This window comes from Saccopteryx leptura, chromosome 5 (assembly GCF_036850995.1).
Source record: "Saccopteryx leptura isolate mSacLep1 chromosome 5, mSacLep1_pri_phased_curated, whole genome shotgun sequence".
In the NCBI taxonomy this organism is placed as follows: Eukaryota; Metazoa; Chordata; class Mammalia; order Chiroptera; family Emballonuridae; genus Saccopteryx; species Saccopteryx leptura.
Genome location: NC_089507.1, coordinates 156,933,113 through 156,953,996, shown reverse-complemented (window position 1 = coordinate 156,953,996; position 20,884 = coordinate 156,933,113). Strand labels below are relative to the sequence as shown.

Sequence of the window (20,884 nt, the reverse complement as noted above, 5' to 3'; positions counted from 1 at the left end):
AAACAATTTAATATATTTTTCTTAAAGTTTGCAAAAAAAAAATCACCTTTGGGTTGAAACCAAGCATGGAAAATTTCACCACAAAGGGCTAATTTTTTGGAAAGCTGCAAGAAAGTGAAAACAGGGGTTTATAATAGAACATTCTTCATGCATGTTAATACTTAGTACTTTATCTAATGCATTTCATCTGAGAATTTCTGAACACTTTTTAGATTTAAATATTGAACCATTTTAGTATTTGTGTATCCATGATACTGTCAGATATGGAAAATTCCCCTCCACCTCTTAAAGATCCAGTATCCCGGGACGCCCTGAGATGTGTTTAAAGGGACAGGTGGGGCAAATGAAGGGAATGGCTGCTAGCCACAGAAAACCTTACCCTGACTGCCTGAATACATTCTGTCAGCACCTCTTCCTGACCTGGCCCGGGAGTGGTGTGAGTAGACTGTCATAGCTGATACTAGGCACTCACGCAGCTCTCTGAGCCAGTGCTTCTCAAAGCAGCATCAGCATCAGTTGGGAACTTGTTAGAAATGCAAATTATCAGGCCCCTCTCAGACCTATTGCAGCCACACCTTTAGCACTGGGAACACCAGTTACTTGTAATTCATGCTGCCAGTGATTCTGGTGGTGCTCAAACTTGAACACCACCTGCCTAAGCTTTCCAATCTTGGAACAGGGACTGTATGTATTGAAATCAAGGGACAATTAAATGTCCCTGGTCCTTCCATAGCGTGTCAGTTCCGTCTTACATCACCTCTCGGGAGGAGGAGAATGCCAATCAGGTTCTCTAAAGGAAAGATTTTTTTTTTGAACTCCATGTATTCTAGATATTTCCACCCATGACCTTATCCCTCAAGCACAGTGACCCCTTGAATAAAACTGCTGCATTCCCACTTGTTCAGGGAAACAGAGCTACCAAGATGTCTTTTCTCAGTTCTTTGAGTGATCATGGTTAAACCTGGATGGGATCCGATATTTTATTTTCATTGCTTTGAAGTGTTAAGTTCTAAGATGTGAGTGGCCAGGTAGCAGAGGTCTGTCAGTAGAAGCTGACTTAAGCCCTGACTTGGTGAGTAAGTTCTCAGTCCTAGGTTTTGTGGTGGCCTTCTGCATTCCAGCAGACTCTGATGTCTTCATTAATGTGTCTTTAGGCACTGGAGTGGTTGTGTATCTGGCACTGGAATAAATTTTGAGAAGATGCTTGTGAGGGAAGTTGCCAGTGTGTTGTATGTGGGCCTTTAGCAAATCACTGGTGCCCTGTTCTAAGGATGGGGATTTAGGAATAGCCCAAAGAGGTGTGTAAGCACGTTAAAGATATATTCAGTTGCCACCCATCTTGGTGAAGCATAGATACAGCTATCCAAACTAATATGGATAGAAAGGAAAAAGATACCTTTTTAATAGATTATTTAAAAGTTTTATGAAAATTTAAGTTGCTTTTACACTGTTAGTTGTTAAGATGTAAAAATTTATATAAGATATCTAATTCTCTTGTAGATATTTAAAGTAATTGAAGATTAAATTACTAGCTGATTTTTACTATGATTATTACTATATTACTATAATTACAATTTATGGATTTTATTTCATCTTTTCAGCAACTCTGAGGGGGCTATTACATTCTCATGTTATACATTAGGAAACTGTGACTTTGAGAGGACAAAAGTAACTTGCTCAAGGTTGAACAGCTAGTTAAGTGCTGTGCTAAGATTTGAACCCATGTGTGTTTGACTCAAAGTCCATGTTCTGAGCCACTAGGCTAAAACATTAACTTATTATAACAATTTCTTTGATACAAGTGCAAAGAATATGAACAGATAATTCACTGAAGAGCTAGCTAATAAAACCTATCAAAAAATATGTAGGTAGCACAGTGTGTGACATAGTACTTAATAAATTAGAATATGGTAACACTAAGTGTCTGTTTAATAAGTACAGTAGTACTTAACTTTTGTTTAATGATTGTCCCTCAACAGTTATCAACTTGAGCTGCTACTGTTGCAGTATTTTTTTAAAAAATTCAGTGTTGTGTGTGTATACTGCTGTAGAAGGTCTGCACGGGTAAACACCAGGTGGCCTGTGATGGCGACCACTGGGGTCAGGGGTAAGGGTATATTGGAGGTGGAGACTATACACTGTTTCTATTTTTTTTTACAATGATCATGTGTTATCACAAAAAGTTATTCCTGGTCGGCCTGGCGTGCGGGGGACCCGGGTTCAATTCCTGGCCAGGGCACATAGGAGAAGCGCCCATTTGCTTCTCCACCCCCCCTTCCTCTCTGTCTCTCTCTTCCCCTCCCGCAGCGGAGGCTCCATTGGAGCAAAGATGGCCCGGGCGCTAGGGATGGCTCCTTGGCCTCTGCTCCAGGCGCTAGAGTGTCTCTGGTCGCAGCAGAGCAACTCCCCGGAGGGGCAGAGCATCGCCCCCTGGTGGGCAGAGTGTCGCCCCTGGTGGGCGTGCCAGGTGGATCCCAGTCGGGCGCATGCGGGAGTCTGTCTGACTGTCTCTCCCCGTTTCCAGCTTCAGAAAAAATACAAAAATATATAAAAAAAAAAAAGTTATTCCTATAAAAAATGTTCATAGCCTTTAAGCCTACTATTTTTTTCTTTGGAATCTATATTAAGTAAATCTCAAAGATAGAAAACACTCAGGAACAAAAATATTATTTTTTCTAACAAAAATTTAAAAATATCCTAATCTCTGACTCTAAAAGAAAAGTTAGAGAATGGAATGTGAACTATTAAAAGTATGTGTGTGTGTGTGTGTGTGTGTGTGTGTGTGTGTGTGTGTGTGTATATATATATATATTCTTTTTTTTAAGTGAGGGGAGGGGAGACAATGAGACAGACTCCTTCATGTGCCGCGACTGGGATCCACCCAGCAACTCCTGTCTGGGTCAACACTTGAATCAACAGAGCTATCCTCAGCACCCAGGGCTGATGCTCAGATCAACCGAGCTATCCTCAGCACCTGGGGCCAACACTCAAACCAATCCAGCCACTGACTATGGGAGGGAAAGAGAGAGCGAAGTGGGAGAAGTCGCTTCTCATGTATGCCCTGACCCAGGATCGAACTCGAGACATCTGGATGCTGGGCTGACACTCTATCTACTGAGCCAACTGGCCAGGGTCTAAAATTATAATTTCAAAAGACATTTAATACATGAAAGTTACTTACAGAATATTAACAAAGATGTTAAGATATTTAGAGAATATATACCAAAAAATATATACATTAGAAAATTAAACTACCAAATGAAAATTGTAGCTGTGTTTGGGGTGGTGAGTTTTGGGGTGATTTTTTTCTATTTATTTTTTATTTTAGAATTTTTCTTTAGTGTCATATATTTCTTTACTATTATAATCATGTAATGATCACGTACTTTATTTAATAAAAAAAATAATTTGTATGACTTCATAGCAGAACATTGGTTCAAGAGAGTGAAGGTTTTTGATAATCTGTCACACAGCCATAGATAACAGATCCAAAGGGAAATAAAAGGGCCGTGTGAACGTTGGGGCTTCTCTGTGGGAAAACCCACCCATCAGACCAGCAGTGGCATTAAGTCAGCAGCAGCGTTTTCGGCTGTAGCAGCTGTCCCAACCTCTTACCCTATCCTCCCTACTTTTCCTGTTCTACTCAATTTGTGATTTTTATTAACCCTGCCCCCACCCAAGATAATATGAGTTGTTGATAGACATGCCTGTTGATGGCCTGCCATGTGATTGTTACTTGAGGGTGACAACAAAATCGGAAGTTGGGCTTAGCTGCATTGTTCATCCTACTGCTAGACTAAAGCAGATCTATTCAAAAAATACAGGCACATTCACCTCTCATCAGACTATGGGGTTCATGGTGGTGAGGACTTGAAGAGGCTCTGGGGCATGTGTAGGGGGCCCATGCTAAGGCGGAGCAGTTGTCTATTTTAATACCCTTGCAGTTGGATGGCTACCGGTCTGAAAAACGTACCTTGTACCCAACTGCATTTAGACCTTCTTGTGCTAGTAACTGGGTGTTCACAGAAGAGCAAAGTGACAGAATATCAATAGGCAGAATGTAGCAGAGCGGAGAAAATGCAGTAGAGAGTGGAAACAGATGATCAGAATTCTGGAATATTTTTTTTTAGTGGCTATTGTTTATTCCAGTGAGAAGATCCCCTTTGGGTCTCAGTTTGTAGAGATGAGAACTGTGAATGTGATCTTTAAGGAAGGAAACGTCTCTCTAATGCAATTACGCAGTGTGCATGAGACTGTTTACCCTCCCTTCTTGCTCGGGTGGAAAACCTGTGAGCAATATGCAACATAGGCCACAGAAAGTTCCCTGAAGTGGGAAAGGCCCAGCAGGCACCAAGTGGGAGATGCCTCACAAGAATAAAATGCGGCTGCTCTGAGATCTTGCATTACAGGCCAGTTGAGACTGATTGTATTTGGCGGGGAAAAGCCAGATTATCGGGTAATACAGAGGTATGTGGACGAATAGGTGAAGACTGAAGCCAGCATCATTTCTCACAGCCCGTCACTAGGGAGCCAGACAGTAAATCATTTCCCAGCATCAGCCCTACAGGTACCAGAGGGAGTGCACATCGCTGAAGTCTGTGGACAAGTTCAGAAGCTCCATCTCAGCAATCTTAATTTATCACCTCACCAGTAGAGTTATGGGGGCTTCCACAGTGAGCCAGATTGAGTGTTAAGAGATTCCACCTTTTCCTCTTTCATAACCTACCACCCTCAGAAATATTCTAGGAGCTTCTTGTGCCCTATTTCTAAGGAGAAAGGCTCTGAGGGCTTTTGTAAAATCATATAAATGTTGATTTCATAAAAACTGAAAGAGAGATTCCGATGACCTGGGTACCAGGGGAATTCTCCTCAAGGTCCTCTGAGGGAGACAGTCTGCACTTGTCTCTTTAATCACAGTCCCTGTTCCTGCCCCAGACACGCCTGGTGCTGCCTCCTCACTGTGCTCTTTCCTGCTGTCCACTTTTTTTCTGCTTTTTCTACCACCACCTAACATGACTCTGGCCATCTTTTAAACTCAGTCATCTCAAATACAGAATTTTATGTGAACTCTTTCCCAATTCTTATCATCTTTCCTTTGTAACCCTTCTTCTCATAATTCTTATATATTCCACCATGTATTATAGGCATTGCATATATATTTGAGTCTCCCTATTAGATTTTTGAGGTGTTCTCTTTTTGAATTGGGGTGTAATTTATACACAGTAACTCTTTTTTCTCTCCCTGCTTTGATCCAGATATGTTCTTCTGACCTGTCTTCTAGCTTGCTCATCCTCGCTTTAACTGTGCATGAACTGCTTTCAGACCCTGTTGCACTCTCAATCTCAGTTATCCCATGTTTTGCTTATAGAATATTCATTTTATTATTTCTATAGTTACCAGTTCCTGAAATGCTATACCTAGTCACTTAATTTGATTGTATTTTAAAGTTTCTGTCTGATTTTATTTTTCTTTGTACTGTCAATAATTTTTTAAGTAGAATTACTTTTATTCTTAAAATATTAAAAATTCAGAGATGACATATCTGAAATAAAAATAAATAAAGATTGCCTCTGATAATTTCAGTGTCTAAGTCTCATGTAGTTGCCTTTCTTTTCTGCTTTTTCCTTCTTGTTTTTGGTCCTATAGCTCTGTCCCTCGATAAGATTTTGTATTGTTCAGGGTTCTCCAGAGAAACAGAACCAGCAGAGTGCATGTATATGTACAAAAAGGAATTAAATAGAAGTGTCTGAGAAAGTTATGGAAGCTGACAAATGCCAAGACCTGTATAGTCAGTAACCTGGAGACCCAGGAGAGCTCACAGTATAAGTTCCAGCTCAAAAGGAGGCAAGCTCAAGACCCAGGAAGAGCTGATGTTTCAGTTTGAGTCCAAAGGCAGGGAAAACCAATGTTCCGGATCAAAGGCAGTCAGCAGAGGGAATTCTCTCGCAGGGGGCCTTTCTGTCTTGTTCCAGCCTTCAGCTGATTGTATGAGGCCCACTAGCATCAGGGAGGGCGATCTGCCATACTCGTTCTCGTGATTCAAATGCTGGTCTCATCCAGAACACCCTCAAGACACACTCAGAAAAATGTTTGACCAAATATCTGACCACCCCAGGACCTGTCAAATTGACACAGAAAATTAACCATCATGGCTTGGCAAAGTTTGGTGTTTGGTTTGGTTTGGTTTGTTTGTTTTGTGAATACCTATTATTGTGTATGAGAAATTGTTAAGACAATGTGAAGCTCCTGTTTTTCTCCAAGGAGCATTTTCCTTTGCTTTTCACTAACAGTTACAGCAGGACCAATGCCGTCAGGGCCATCGGGAACTGGGCTAACTTCACCACTCTGTGAGGTCTGGTCTGTTTCCAGTTCATCCCTCCTTCTAGGTGGTAGCCCTTTGGTAGTTCCCACTGAGAGCCTTGGGTGCTCCCTTTTTAATGGGCATCAAACACCCACATTTTGACATTTGAGCCAAAGAAAAATTTCTAGGAACTCTGTTCAGCGGCTGCTCACAAATTGGTAAACAATGAAGAAGAGCTAAGTCAGCACACCTCTCAGAGTTTCCTTGTTCTCCAGGATTGGCCCTGCAAGTCACCTCTGCCTTCGATGCTTTCAGAGCACTTGACAAAAATACTTGGTCCAGCTTTTCTTACTGATCTCCGCCGGAAGGCCGCCATGTAGTAAGCCGGTCTGCCGTCCCCACTCCTGCGCGCTGAGTCCAGCTCTTCGGCCCTGCCCTGAGGAGGGTGCCACCTGAAGCCTGTTAGTCTTTCTCTGACCTCTTTTTTCCCCTCTTTTTCCCCTCTGGGCAGTTTTAGAATCTTTACCCCCATTATATTTTATAATGATATTTTTGGACTCTTCATCCTTTTTAAGTTGGAAACTGGAGTTCTAACATACTGAAAATGTCTCTTGTATTTTTTTCCTTGTTTTCATATCATTCATATCTTAAACCTCCAGAAATTATTTTCCTGATTTATTTTAGTTCCCATTGTGCATCTCTGTTGTTGTTTTCAGTCATACACAATGGTAAATGTGGGATATTTTCCCAGCTGTGTCTAGAAATTCATCTCATTGAACTTTGGATTTCAGCCTTCATGCAAATGACTTTGGAGATCATTTTTTATTTTTTGTTTCCTTGTTGTGACCTTTCTAGTATTTCATGACTCAGGCCCACTGTCTGTGGACAGCAGATTTTTGGAGTTTTGGATTTTTGGAGATACTTGCATTGTCTCTATTCATTTGATTCTCTTTTCTCATACTTTGTTTATGTTGATCTGACAACTATAAGTGAAGCTTTCCTCAAATGTCTGACATTCTTTTGCTATCTATTTGTATCTAAGAAAGAAGCTCTGAAATCCTAGGAGGTCTGGGGTGGCAATAACCTGCTCAGCATCACTGCAGGGTGATTGGACAGGTATCCTGACATTTTGGGCTATGTTCCCCAATGTCATTATCTGTGTGTTTTTTTCTCTAGAGCTCTTCAATTTCTCAAAAAAAATATAATCTTCAGCTGTCTCGCCTAAGGGCAGCATCATCAGAACAAAGCAGCGCAGAGGTGGGCCTTGCATGTGGATGCCAGCGCTAGTGTGGGGCTTTCACTTAGTCCCTGTGCATGATGGCCCTTCCCGGCCCGTCTCCATGCCCGCTGTCCCAGGTCACCCCGGCCCGGCCCGGTGCCCACTGTCCCAGGTCACCCCGGCCCATCCCCGTGCCCCTGTCCCAGGTCACCCCGGCCCATCCCCGTGCCCCTGTCCCAGGTCACCCCGGCCCATCCCCGTGCCCCTGTCCCAGGTCACCCCGGCCCAGCCCGGTGCCCACTGTCCCAGGTCACCCCGGCCCATCCCCGTGCCCCTGTCCCAGGTCACCCCGGCCCATCCCCGTGCCCCTGTCCCAGGTCATCCCAGCCCATCCCTGTGCCCACTGTCCCACATTACCCCGGCCCATCCCCGTGCCCCTGTCCCAGGTCACCCTGGCCCGTCCCCATTCCTGCTGTCCCAGGTCAGAAAACCTCACCTTCTGCTTTTATACAGAAGAAACCTCTCTCTGAGCTGGGCTTGGGGAGAGGAGTTGCTTGGGGTACCGGATGAGGCAGGCATGCTGGGGTCTCCTTGCCCCTAAGCCAAACTTGCATTCCGTCTGCCATGTGCCATGCATGGCCACTGAGCACCTGTAACAGACTCAAAGGCACACAAAAGCTCTGCCCTCTCAGAGTTTAGTCTGCTAAAGGGAGCTGGCAGTAGACATAAAAACATGCATAAATCAGTACGTTCCAGGGCAATACCACCCTGACAGAGAGCAGGAGGAAGATAAAGTGGTTGGACATGCCGTGGCTGGGCGTAGAGGGCAGTAGTGGAAGGGACTGCATTTTTTAACATTTTATTTGAAAATAATTTCAAACAAGAATAGTACATAGAATACCATATACACTTAACCCAGGTTTACTGTTAATATTTAACCTCATTTTCTCTGCCTCTCCCCTGCTCCCACCTGTCTCTCTCTTTCACACATACACACACACACACACACACACACACACACACACACACACACACACACACCACGAGGCAGGCAGGGTAGGGAGAGTAAATATATATGCAGTTGGCCCTCATCTGCGGGTTCTGCATCCATAGATTCAACCAAGAGCAGATCAAAAATATTCAGAAAGAAAGTTTTCAGGGAGTTGAGCCCTAAACAATACAGTATAACAACTATTTACATTGTGTTAGGGATAAATAATCTAGAAATGATTTAAAGTGCAAGGGAGGATGTACACAGGTTATATCCAAAAATGCTACTTTGTATAAGGAACTTGAGCACCTTTTGGATTTTTGTGACTGTGGGGGGTCCTGGAACCAATTCCCCATGGATATCAACATGTGTGTGTGTGTGTGTGTGTGTGTGTGTGTGTGTGTGTGAGAGAGAGAGAGAGAGAGAGAGAGAGAGAGAGAGAGATCTGAACCATTTGAGAGTAAGTTGAATACATCATGATCCTTTACCCCTTTTGAGGTGAATGAACTTTTTAGTTTTCAACTAAGCTTTGAACTGCTAACAGTACATGATTTCCATCACATAGCGTTTTCAGATGCTGTGGAGTGTTTTTAATCTGATAAATTAGTGGCCTGTGATATTTGTATGCCAAGTATTCTTAAAGTTGGCAGAGAAGTTGGCAGGCCATTGGGAATGCAGTCCAGTCCTGTCAAATGAAGGCCTGTCTTCTCAGAGGTCCTTGTCTCCCCCGGGCTCTAAGGAAGCTGAGGCCGAAGTTCGGTGAGACAGCTGGAGGACTCTGGAACTAACTTGTTTTTGCTGAGCCTGAGATGTCATGGTGCCATCAGGAGGGTGGCTGTCCTCAGGAAGCCGGTGTCTGGGCCTCAGTGTGGGGAGGAACCTTTGTCAGAGAGCTCGGAGGGAGAAGATTTGTTAAGACACATCTTTGATATGCCTTTATTTTGTCCTGAACTGAAAGGAAAGACCCTTACCTGCTTCGTTATCAAAGCTGGTATTGGGTTCATGCACTTCCCCCACTTATTTGGAACTTATCTTTTACCACGAGTTACCTGCTTGAACTCCCAGGGAATTGTTTCATGGGTCCTCACTGCCCTGACTGTTGGATTTGCTTTTTGCCAGATAAAATGGAACGAGGAAGCCATTCCTTTTGACTTCTGGGAGGTGAAGTGTGTTTAGTGGGACAGCTTCTGTGGCAGAAATCCCTGGTTGTGTGGCACTTTGGCACACACCCAGAGTGTGCCTCTGGCAATGAGCCTTTCCTTGGTGTCACTTTTCCTTAGTCTGGAATTGTGTGATGGACCCCGAGGAGGTGACAGTATGCAGCAGCTGTGCCCAGTGTGGCCAGGGAGCCTTGGCCTGGGCCCAGTGCTCTCCTCCTAAAGGGTCAGGGTCCCTCCCCTGGACCTGGGGTACGATCCTGTCAGCTCAGCACCAACCGTGCTCCAAGTCTTTTATCCTGGGTGTTAGCATCTTAAAGAGACCCCTCAGAAATGCTGGTTTGCCACCATCCTCTCCCCACCCCGCAGCCGGGACCTCTTGCCAAGTCTCTGTTAATGTTTGTACAAACACTCTATTTTGTGATTTAAGGAGAATAAAACTGACTATGGTTTAAAAAATATAAGAATGTATGGTGGATACCTTCACTTCATCTTAATACAGGTGAAGTGGTCTTTTAGTGTATGGAGCTGAAATGCCATGTTTCACAGTGTCTTCCAGCAAAGTTAAATGGGTTTCCCCAAATAACCCTGAGCTCTGTCATCAGCATGTAGCTTGTGTAGATTCTCAGTGAATGTCAAACAATTTGTTTTTCCAAGATCCTTTTCAAAGGCACCTATTTCAGGATGAGAAAGTTTCTAATGCCCATTTCTGTGTTCTGTTGTTCTTTGTTTCCCATAGCATGGTGCCTGTTGTGCATCATTATAAATATCTCTCCCATTAGATTTTAAGTTCCCTAAAACCAGAGACTCTGTCTTGTTCACCATTTTGTCGCCTGCACTCAGCGCAGCATCTGGGGTATTCTAGGCACCAGTGCACCTTTAATGACTGAACAAACCGAAGAACAACCATGGACCCAGTGACTGACTCCTCCCTCTCATCATTCTTGGCTGAAGCTTTTAAAGACCGCAGTGGCTAACTTAGATAAGTCCCAACCCCCTTTCAAACAGTGGGAGAGTTCGCTCCCTGACCACGTGGAGTCCTCCAGCTCTGGGTTTAGGAAATTGCCCCATAGGTTTTTAGTCAGCAGTCATTCTTTCAGATTCTGTGTTGCTTTGCCTTTGGAAACCAAGAGAAAGCGGATATTGACCAAGGCTCTAGCAGTCCTGTGAGAATTTTGTAGCTGCAGGCAGGAGGATGGGTTTGCCTTTGTCAACAGTTGCTGCATCCTGAGGCCATCTGGAGAACACTTCATTTGGGAGTGACAGGTGCTCTGTAAGAGACTGTTGCACTGCAGAGCAGTTTAAGAACATCCTGTGCCCTCATTGTTTCCTTACCTGAGTCTCAGTGAGGCTGACTCTCAAAGACTCAGTGGATTCCAAGAGATTCTAAGTTGAGGAGAGGAGCGATTTAATTAAAAATAAAATAAATGTGAAGTCTACAAATGACAAAAGCTGCAAGAAAATACTCTGTAAGAAAATTTTTAAGCTATGTTTCCAATAAGTGTAATTGTAAGTTATATAAATGGTTCTGCAAATATGCAAGCAGTTCATGTAATTAGCAACCCTGACAAGCAGATTAAATGCATGAAATGACGTCTTTTTTTTTTTTTTTTTTGCCTTCAGGTAATTAAAGTGTAGAAAAATCTCTGCACCAGGTCTGAGTATCATTCACCTGAATGGAAGGTGGTAAAAATGGTCAGTTTCATGACTGGCATCTGTCTTAAGCAAAGCATATTGAAGTGGCATAATTTTTTTACAGAAATCAATAGTTGAAGCAACAAGGTTGGTTTAATATTTGCAAATTGATTAACGTGATACATCATATAAACAAAATGAAGGATAAAAATCACATGATCCTATCAGTAGATGCTGAAAAAGCATTTGATAAAATCTAGCGCCCATTTGTGATTTTAAAAAAACAAAACAAAACTCTCATCAAAGTGTGAATAGATGGGACATACCTCAATATAATAAAGGCCAGATATGACAAACCCACAGCCAACATCGTACTCAGTGGGCAGAAACGAAAAGCATTACCGCTAAGGTCAGGAACAAGGCAGGGATGTCCAGCTCTTGACAATTAAAGTAGAATTGTACTTATAGTTTATAAGCTGTATACATATGATTAAATAAGCTGAAAAGTCTTATCCTAACACGAGGAAAACCTGGCTTTATGGGGAGAAGAGATAAACTAAACTAGGATTACTTCTAGGTCTGTGCTTTGACTACTAGCAACTGTATCTTTGAAGACAGTCTGGTTTAAATTGCAGGTCCTCTGACATGTCTTATCAATGTCAGCAGTCATAGAAAAGGAAAAGCCATGTGCTTTGTTTTCTTGTTCCCAACTTGTGTAGTGGGGAAGCACCCAGCATGACTGCAGCAGGTGTGCTCAGCTAATCGATACACAGCCAAAGTAGAAGTAATGCTCATGGCTTTGTAATATAGGCTTCATTGCTGTACCCCAGAAAAAATGGGTGCATATATAATAAATTTTCTGAATAGTAAAGTTTATTGATGATTTTTTAGGTTTTACTCTTTGTTATTGTTTTTTCTTTTTAACATGCCTATTTAATGAGACAGATTGCACACAAACCACACCCGAACATCAGACTCTTTACCTTATGGCTATTCTTTAAATCGTTTCCTAACTTCCTTTCTGAAAACTGGTTAATAATAATAATAAATTCAGGAAAAAAATAAGCATTTAAGTTCTGTCTCTAGTCCCCGGAAAGTGCCCTCTATAAAAATCCCCGCGTGTGTATTCACTTTCCTGTACTAGGCAAGAAAACGTGGTGTGCTTCATTATCAAAAGTTGGTTCTAGCAGATTTCAGATGACAATGTGAAATACAAGAAAATGTTTCCTTAGAGTAGAAGGAATTGGCCAGCCTGGAAGTTCCTTCTATAATGAGACAGTAACATAAGAAAATGTTTTGTCATATACACAAATTTGGAAACCTTCTCTGCACAGCTGTGTTATAAAATTGGGTATGCTTCCTTGACCTTGGTGATTTTTTGGCCAATAGATTGCTATATGAATAAAAGAAATTTTTATTACTATGACATCATATCAAATTTGGACTATAAATTTCACTGAAATTATTATTATATCTAGGAAAAGTATAAGTTTCACCCAACAGGTAATAACTGTTGTTCTCCAAAGACAAAAGAGGAAAACCAGTCTCATCAACTAAATATGAGTTGTGATGAACAATATTTGGTCTTCTTATATTTTTGAGAAGCAGTGATGCATTCAGAGTACAATTAGAACTTCCTTATTGTTTCGGTACATTCCCATGATTTCAGAGTGTACTCTAATTCTCAATTTGTTATTGATATAGATCAACCAAATGTAACCCTGCAGTTGCTCATGTATTTTTAGAGTTTCCCTTGCATGCATTTTTGCTTAACATGGGTCACAGTAATGGATCATTTGTACACAGTAATGGATTGCTTCCTCTTTCTGCCAGCTGATTTGCTCAGTCTGATGTTCTATATGTTCTGTGGTTTATATAACTAGTAAGGAATCTGTATGGTACATTTATTAGTAGGACAGTAACTATGTTAACCACTTATGTTCTCTGAGGATTTTTTAATAAACACAAAGAAGCCTTATTTTGAAGTGAATAAACTTAAAACTAAATTGAGCAATGAGTTACCATAAAAGACTGAATTACCAGACTTTAAAAAACAGACCATTTTCCATAGTTGATTATTCTGGCTAACTGTGGATTGGCCAGGGTGGGGGTAGAGGGACAAAAACATTTATTTCTAACTTTCCCATTTAAAATGTTTGTAATGTGTTTTAGCATATATTTTTGCTTTCATAAACAGAGTAGTACAATAGAACATAATTTAGTTGTATTAGCACCTGAGAGTCCTAGTTGGAATAATTTCTCTTATCATCTGCAGTGTTGTTATAAATGCAGATCTAAGGGATTGGGATTAAATGTACTGACCTCATTTATTCCCTGGAATTATTTTTTAACCAAATTCCTGATAGTAGTGGTTGGTTATTTACTAATATGGTTAAATGCTACGGAGGAGAAAATAAGATTGAGAGTTGATTAGCTAAATTCCAGTTTGTGGAGATTGCATCATTCATCTAATTTTCCAGGTATCATTTATAGAACATAGTTGAGGAACCAGAAAGGAAGCAAAATTACCTGTGCACTTTCAGAACAAGAAAATGCCAAAGAACGTATGAGCCTCAAAGCTTAAAATGGTCTCATTTGAAGCTTGCTGACTCCCTTAACGCCCTTTATCCACGATCCGAACCAGGTGGTTTAGAAAAAGAAATAGGATTTGGACATCTTCATTGTCAGCACTTGGAAATCTAATATTTTATTGTAGCATAATATTCCCTTGTGTGGATGCATGGTAACTTATGTAACCACTTCTAATTATAGACACTAATTTCCAGTCTGGTTATTCCAAATAATTCTGTTTTCTAGTTTTCCTAACTGCATTTATTGAACAACTCTTTTTTTTCTCCAGTGACACCTTATCACAAATTTAATTCCCATATATATTTAGGTCTATAGTTTCTAGACTTTTTTCGTTTCATTGATTGTGTAATCCTTTTCTGTCATATATTTTTAATTATTGTAGCTTCCAATCTGTGTAATATTTGGTAGAGCTAATCCTTCCTCTTCTTCTTTTTCAGAATTCCTAGGTTATTAGTGCATATCATTTTCCAGATTAACATTAATATAATTGGTTAAATATCAAAATTAGCAATCTTCTTTTAGTAATTTAATTGTGATTGATTGGATTTAATTAATAAGTTAATTTAGGGAGAGAATTTATATCTCTTTTTCAATAGAAGACTAAAGAGTTTTAAAGTTTTTTTAGGTAAGTGATTTACATTGTTTTTACACTCGTATTTAGCTTTTATTTTTGTACATGAATTTTTTAAGTATAAGCCATAAACTATGGTAATTTTGCTTTCCATATTTATAACACATATTTTTATCTTGTCTAATTTCATTGGTTTAGTACTTCCGGGACAGTCTTAATAATACAACAACCAGAATATTCTTATTAAAATGAGAGACACAGACACTCCTGTTTCCAGACCCCTTCAAAGGCTTCTTAGCTAGTGAGGCTAAAACCCAAGGTCTATTCCCCCTGCTACTGCTGTGGACACAACCTGAGCTGCTGTCCTTTCACACACACTGAAGAACAGCAATACTGTCCCTGCTTTCACAAAATACCATCTAGGTTCTATCGTGTGGCCTTTGCACTTACTTCTCCCTCCTCAAAAAGCTCTTTTTCCAACTACCTTCCAGCCCACTCCATGCTGCGTTTGCACAGCCTTCCACTGAAGCCTCCCGGAAACCCCCCATTGGAAACTATGCCACCACCTCCCACGGCTCCTAGTGTCCCTTTATTATTCCCTGCCCCACATAGGACTGGAGACTCACCAACATGCTACCTCTTTTCCTCAATTATTAATTTATTATTTACTATTTGTTCCTTAAACTGTTACTAATTGCTTGAAAATTATTAATCATTTATTGTGACTTACATACATGCTTTACTATTTTTTATGTCTTATCATCTATATCTTTCTCAAGCAAAAGATGTTAAGAAAGGAAAAATTGGGTGGGAGATACAAAAATAACAAGCACAAAATAAGATTGAGATTTTTACAATTTTAGCTCCAAAATATTAGCAGTAATTTAAATAAAAATGTAGTAAATATATTATACATATTAGTTAAAAGACAAATATTGTCAGATTAGATAAAAATAATATATAATATATATCCTTATAAATATAAAATTATATATCTAAGACTAAATTATAGAAAGGTAAGAAATGAAAAAGTGGGAAAAGTATATCTTGCAAATTCTAACCAAAAGAAAGCTGGTAGCTATGTAGACTAAGCCCTAAGAAAAAGCATTACTAGGGATGAAGAGTGTCCCTTTGTAGCTATAAAAGCTTTACTGCATCAGGTAGTAATAGTCAATATCAGGAATGAAAGAGGCAGCATCACCACTGGTGATCCAGAGATCAAAGTGTAATAGCAGGATATTATAAATGAACTTTATGCCAATAAATGTGGAAGTTTAAATGAAATGAACAAATCCCTAGAAAAGGGATAACATCAAAGAAGATTCAAGAAGAAATAGAAATCCTGAATAGTCCTAAGCCATTAAAGAAATTGAATCAATCAATAGTCAAAATGTTCTAAAAATAAAACTTCAGGAGTCACTGGTGAGTTCTACCAAATATTTAGAAAATAAAGCATTCTATTATTTTACAGAATCCTCTGGATATTGGAAAACAAGAACATATTCTCCAACTCAGTTTTCTCAAAGTAGCTAAACCTTTATATCCAAACCAAGGGGAAAAAAATAAGAAAGTTACCAGCCAGGCTCACTCATCAACATGCAAAAAGACCCTCTACAAGATATGGGAAACCAAATGTAGGAACATATAAAAAGGATATATCATGACTAAGTTGTTTTTATCCCAAGAATGGAAAATTAGTTTCATGTTAGAAAGTCAGTTGATAGTTTACCACCTTAATTAATAAAAGAAAAATCACACAGTCATCTCAAGAGATACAGAAAAGATTTCAGCTCCCATTTATGATTTTAAACAGCAATTAGCAAACATTATAATAGAGGAAATTTTTTTAATCTGACAAAGTATATCTCTAGAAAACCTTCAGCTTTATGGTGATTATATTGAAAAAAATTTTTTAGTTCAAGAGTAAGAATTATTTCTTTTTTTTTTTTTTTTTTTTTTTTTAATTTTTCCGAAGCTGGAAACAAGGCAGTCAGACACACTCCCCCCACATGCGCCCGACCAGGATCCACCTGGCATGCCCACCAGGGGGCGATGTTCTGCCCCTCTGGGGCGTTGCTCTGTTGCATCCAGAGCCATTCTAGCGCCTGAGGCAGAGGCCACAGAGCCATCCCCAGCGCCCGGGCCATCTTTGCTCCAATGGAGCCTTGGCTGCGGGAGGAGAAGAGAGAGACAGAGAGGAAGGAGAGGGGGAGGAGTGGAGAAGCAGATGGGCTCTTCTCCTGTGTGCCCTGGCCGGGAATCGAACCCGGGACTCCTGCACGCCAGGCCGACGCTTTACCGCTGAGCCAACCGGCCAGGGCCAAGAGTAAGAATTCTTTCTATTGAGTATTGGCTAACTCAATAAAGTAAGAGAAAGAAATAAAAGATACAGGGATTTGAAAGGAAGGAATAATGTGGACAATATGCATATGTACTTAGAAAATCCAAAAAGAATCTACAGATAAGTTATTAGAACTAATAAGGGACTTTAGTAAGTTTGCTAGACACAAAATCAACCAGAAAATATCTTTTATGTTCTATAAGCAACAACCATTTAGAAAATAATATTTTAAAAATACTCTACTTACAAAAACATAAAATAATAAGTATCTAATTATCTCATAAAAGTTGTACATGACAACTCCCTGTAAGATATATAAAACGTTAGAGGCACGAAAGGCTTATAATGAAAGAAGAATTATCTCATGTTTATAGGTTTGGAAACTCAATATTGTAAAGATATTCTCCTCAAATTAATTTATAAATTTAGTACAATTTCAATCAGAATCTCAAAAAGATGTTTGTGGAACTTGATAACCAATTCCAAAATGTTTGTGGAAATGCAGAGAGCCAGCACTACCCAAGGCATTTTTGAAGAACAAGATGGGGGGTTTAACTCACTCTACCAAATATCAAATATAGTATAAATCTTGAGTGGAAGAGCCCCGGAAAGGACCCATTCACAGGTCCACAGGATTCACAACCCGAAGTATCACTGAGTCGGGGAAGGGCAGCCTTTGCACTTCATAGTACCAGGACAACTGGGTTTCCATATGGAAGAAATTAAACTAGATCCATATTTCAGACCACACATAAAAATTCGTTTCAGGTAGATTATGCACCTCAGTGTGAAAGACTAGACCAAGAGCTTTTAGAGGTATTACTGAAGAATAGTGGTTGCCAAGGAGCCTGCGGTGACAGTGAACTGTGACCAACCTGGCTTCCTCACCCCGGCTCATCGGTCCAGGTGGGGCTGCGCTCCGCTGAAGCCCAGAAGTCAATTTCTTCCTCTTTGTCCTTGCTGCCACCGCAGCTGCTGTGGGGAAACCTGCTTTCAGCCTTGAGGAGGGAGCTCTTCCTGTGGGGCAGGGGAGGACACTCCTTCTCAGCCCTTCCTTCAGCTAGGGGAACCTCAGCAGGGCGGTGAGAAACCCTGCCTCTCTCAACACCAAGGGTTGCTTTTTATGAATCTACCCCTGTTTTAAATCTCTCAAGTTTTGTTAAGTCCAGTAGCACTTACAGGAATAAAAGGACTTAGGATATTAGAACTACTCAAAAGAGAGTGGAGGAATTCTGAATTTGAAGGTGTAGAATTGATGCTTAATTGTAGCACTACTGCAGATGCAGGAAATTCTTCCATCATGTCTCTCTCTCAGCTTCTTAAAGCATGCTGCTTGGTATCCAAGTGAAACACCAGCTCCCTGACAATGTGATAAAAATTGACCCCCCTATGTGAGCCCCAGACACCCACTAACGTGAGCGTATTTTGAGAAACAGGAGGGAAGTCTCATGAGGAACGCTGTATTTAACAGTTCCTGTTCGTCCATGCTTTTAATACTTGGTATTATTAGACTTCTTAATATTTGTCACTCTGAAGGGCATATTGCACATCTCTGAGACAGCAGTCACATTTGACTTTGAGCCATTCGGAGATGTCCTGAAGAATATCTTGGGACTAAAATGCAGGATAAAGTGGTAGCATGCCTACTCTATGTCAAACACATAACTAGAGACAGTTGGATGCATGGGGACACTACTAAGTTCTTTACTTGTGCTCCCTGCAACTGAAGATAATTGTCATCCCGGTGCCTGTGCTATGTGCTTTGCTTACCCTGTGTCCTCAACAATTATGGCTACATCGGGAATGCTGTATGTATCTGTGTGTTGTGCTAGAAGGGGCCAAAGATGACCAAATACAGAACTACGTGCTAGGATTCCAGAGCTCATACCATTCCTCTGTGTCTGTGTTTGAGTGCATGCAGTGCCACTGAAAGTGGCATCCAGGGAGAATGACTCCTTTAACTGACCTTCCTTGTCCAGTAATACTTCCTAGACAGCTCCTAACCTTAGTTTGAATCTTCTTTCTTTCTTTTTTTATATAATTGAATCTTGAACAACACAGATTTGAACTGCATGTGTTCACTGATACATGGATTTTTTTCAATAAATATATAGCTGGCTCTCTGGATCCCCATGTTTCACACTCAAGGACTGAACATGGATCAGAAACAGTGGTTAGGGATGCTTGCATGTGGAGAGCTGTTTGTATGCATGTTCTACACTGTTTTTATAAGGGACTTGAACATTCTCAGAGTTTGATACCCACAGGGATTCTGGAACCAGTCCCTGCAGATACCAAGGGATGACTGAATTTTGGAGGAGTCAGTAGCTGTACGTGGATTTTTGACTGAGTGGGAGTGGATACCCCAAAGGCCTGTGTTGTTCAAGGGTCAGTGGTATATGACCTTTGTATAAACCTATTACTCTATAGCAGGGGTAATCAACCTTTTTATACCTACCGCTCACTTTTGTATCTCTGTTAGTAGTAAAATTTTCTAACCACCCACCAGTTCCACAGTAATGGTGATTTATAAAGTAGGGAAGTAACTTTACTTTATAAAATTTATAAAGCAGAGTTACAGCAAGTTAGCGCATATAATAATAACTACTTACCAAGCACTTTATGTCAGATTTTCACTAAGTTTGGCAGAATAAATCTTTATAAAACAACTTACTGTAGTTAAATCTACCTTTTTATTTATACTTTGGTTGCTCCACTACTTCCCACCATGAATGCTGGAATGCCCACTAGTGGGCAGTAGGGACCAGGTTGACTACCACTGATCTATAGGAAGCTGGCTCTGGAGGATTCTGGATCATCTCTGACAGTCTAAGCTGATAGTGATCTTATTACAAATACCCATGAATGCCTCCTGAGACCTTTATTAAGTACAGTGCATCCAGCTTCTCTGCTTTGTGCTTGAGAAAATGCCAAGGGGGCAGAAACTCCTGTGCTCTAGCCAAAACTGTGCATTCATTCAAAAAGCACATTGTATTTTTCAATCTGTTGTTGTCAATCCAGCTTTTTAGAAATCATCTGAAAAGGCCCTGGCCGGTTGGCTCAGCGGTAGAGCGTCGGCCTAGCGTGCGGAGGACCCGGGTTCGATTCCCGGCCAGGGCACACAGGAGAAGCGCCCATTTGCTTCTCCACCCCTCTGCCGCACTTTCCTCTCTGTCTCTCTCTTCCCCTCCCGCAGCTGAGGCTCCATTGGAGCAAAGATGGCCCGGGCGCTGGGGATGGCTCCTTGGCCTCTGCCCCAGGCGCTAGAGTGGCTCTGGTCGCAACATGGCGACGCCCAGGATGGGCAGAGCATCGCCCCCTGGTGGGCAGAGCATTGCCCCCTGGTGGGCAGAGCATCGCCCCATGGTGGGCGTGCCGGGTGGATCCCGGTCGGGCGCATGCGGGAGTCTGTCTGACTGTCTCTCCCTGTTTCCAGCTTCAGAAAAATGAAAAAAAAAAAAAAAATACTAAAAAAAGAAATCATCTGAAAAGGCTGTGACTCCCTGCTCCCAAAAAATGTCTTTTATTCCCCATCGAGGCCACAAAGGTGTTGGCCACAAAGGTGTTCAGGAAACAGTGCATTCTTACTTGTATAACAAAGGAGGAGATCTAGTAGAGCTCAAATTATTGTGACCAAAAAAGAAACAACAAAAATATATGTCATTGTTGAGAGCAAAGGAAAAGTCTACAGGAAATGGCTGGGCACTTTTTTGGCTTGTTCTGGCTGAGCATTTAGCTGACAGATATGGCCAAGGAAAAACAAAAAGATATGGCTAGAAAGAAAAGAGACCTCCAGTTTTCAGCTTTCAGTCCCTCTTCTGTCAGTAAGAGAAACATGAAGGCAGAATGTGCCACTTGATCAACGTTAACGTTCGGGCAGTGCCATCACACAGGTTGCTACGAAAAGGACTGTGGGAGAGGACAAGAGACTGAGTCCACAAAAGCCTGCCTTCGCTCCCAGGTCCCCATAGGAAAGTTTATGAGCCCCTCCAGGAGGAGTGTAAATACACACGGGAAATGGCAAACCGCTGATGTCTGAAATCACAGGACTAGGCGCACACTGAAGTCTTGACGAAG

The 20,884-nt window shown here is 41.2% G+C and overlaps 1 protein-coding gene across 3 annotated transcripts in view; it reads left to right on the top strand.

The window, feature by feature from the left end:
• The window catches only part of LDAH (lipid droplet associated hydrolase), a 102,826-nt gene that overhangs the window by 44,474 nt on the left and 37,468 nt on the right, over positions 1–20,884 (top strand). The window lies entirely within an intron of this gene.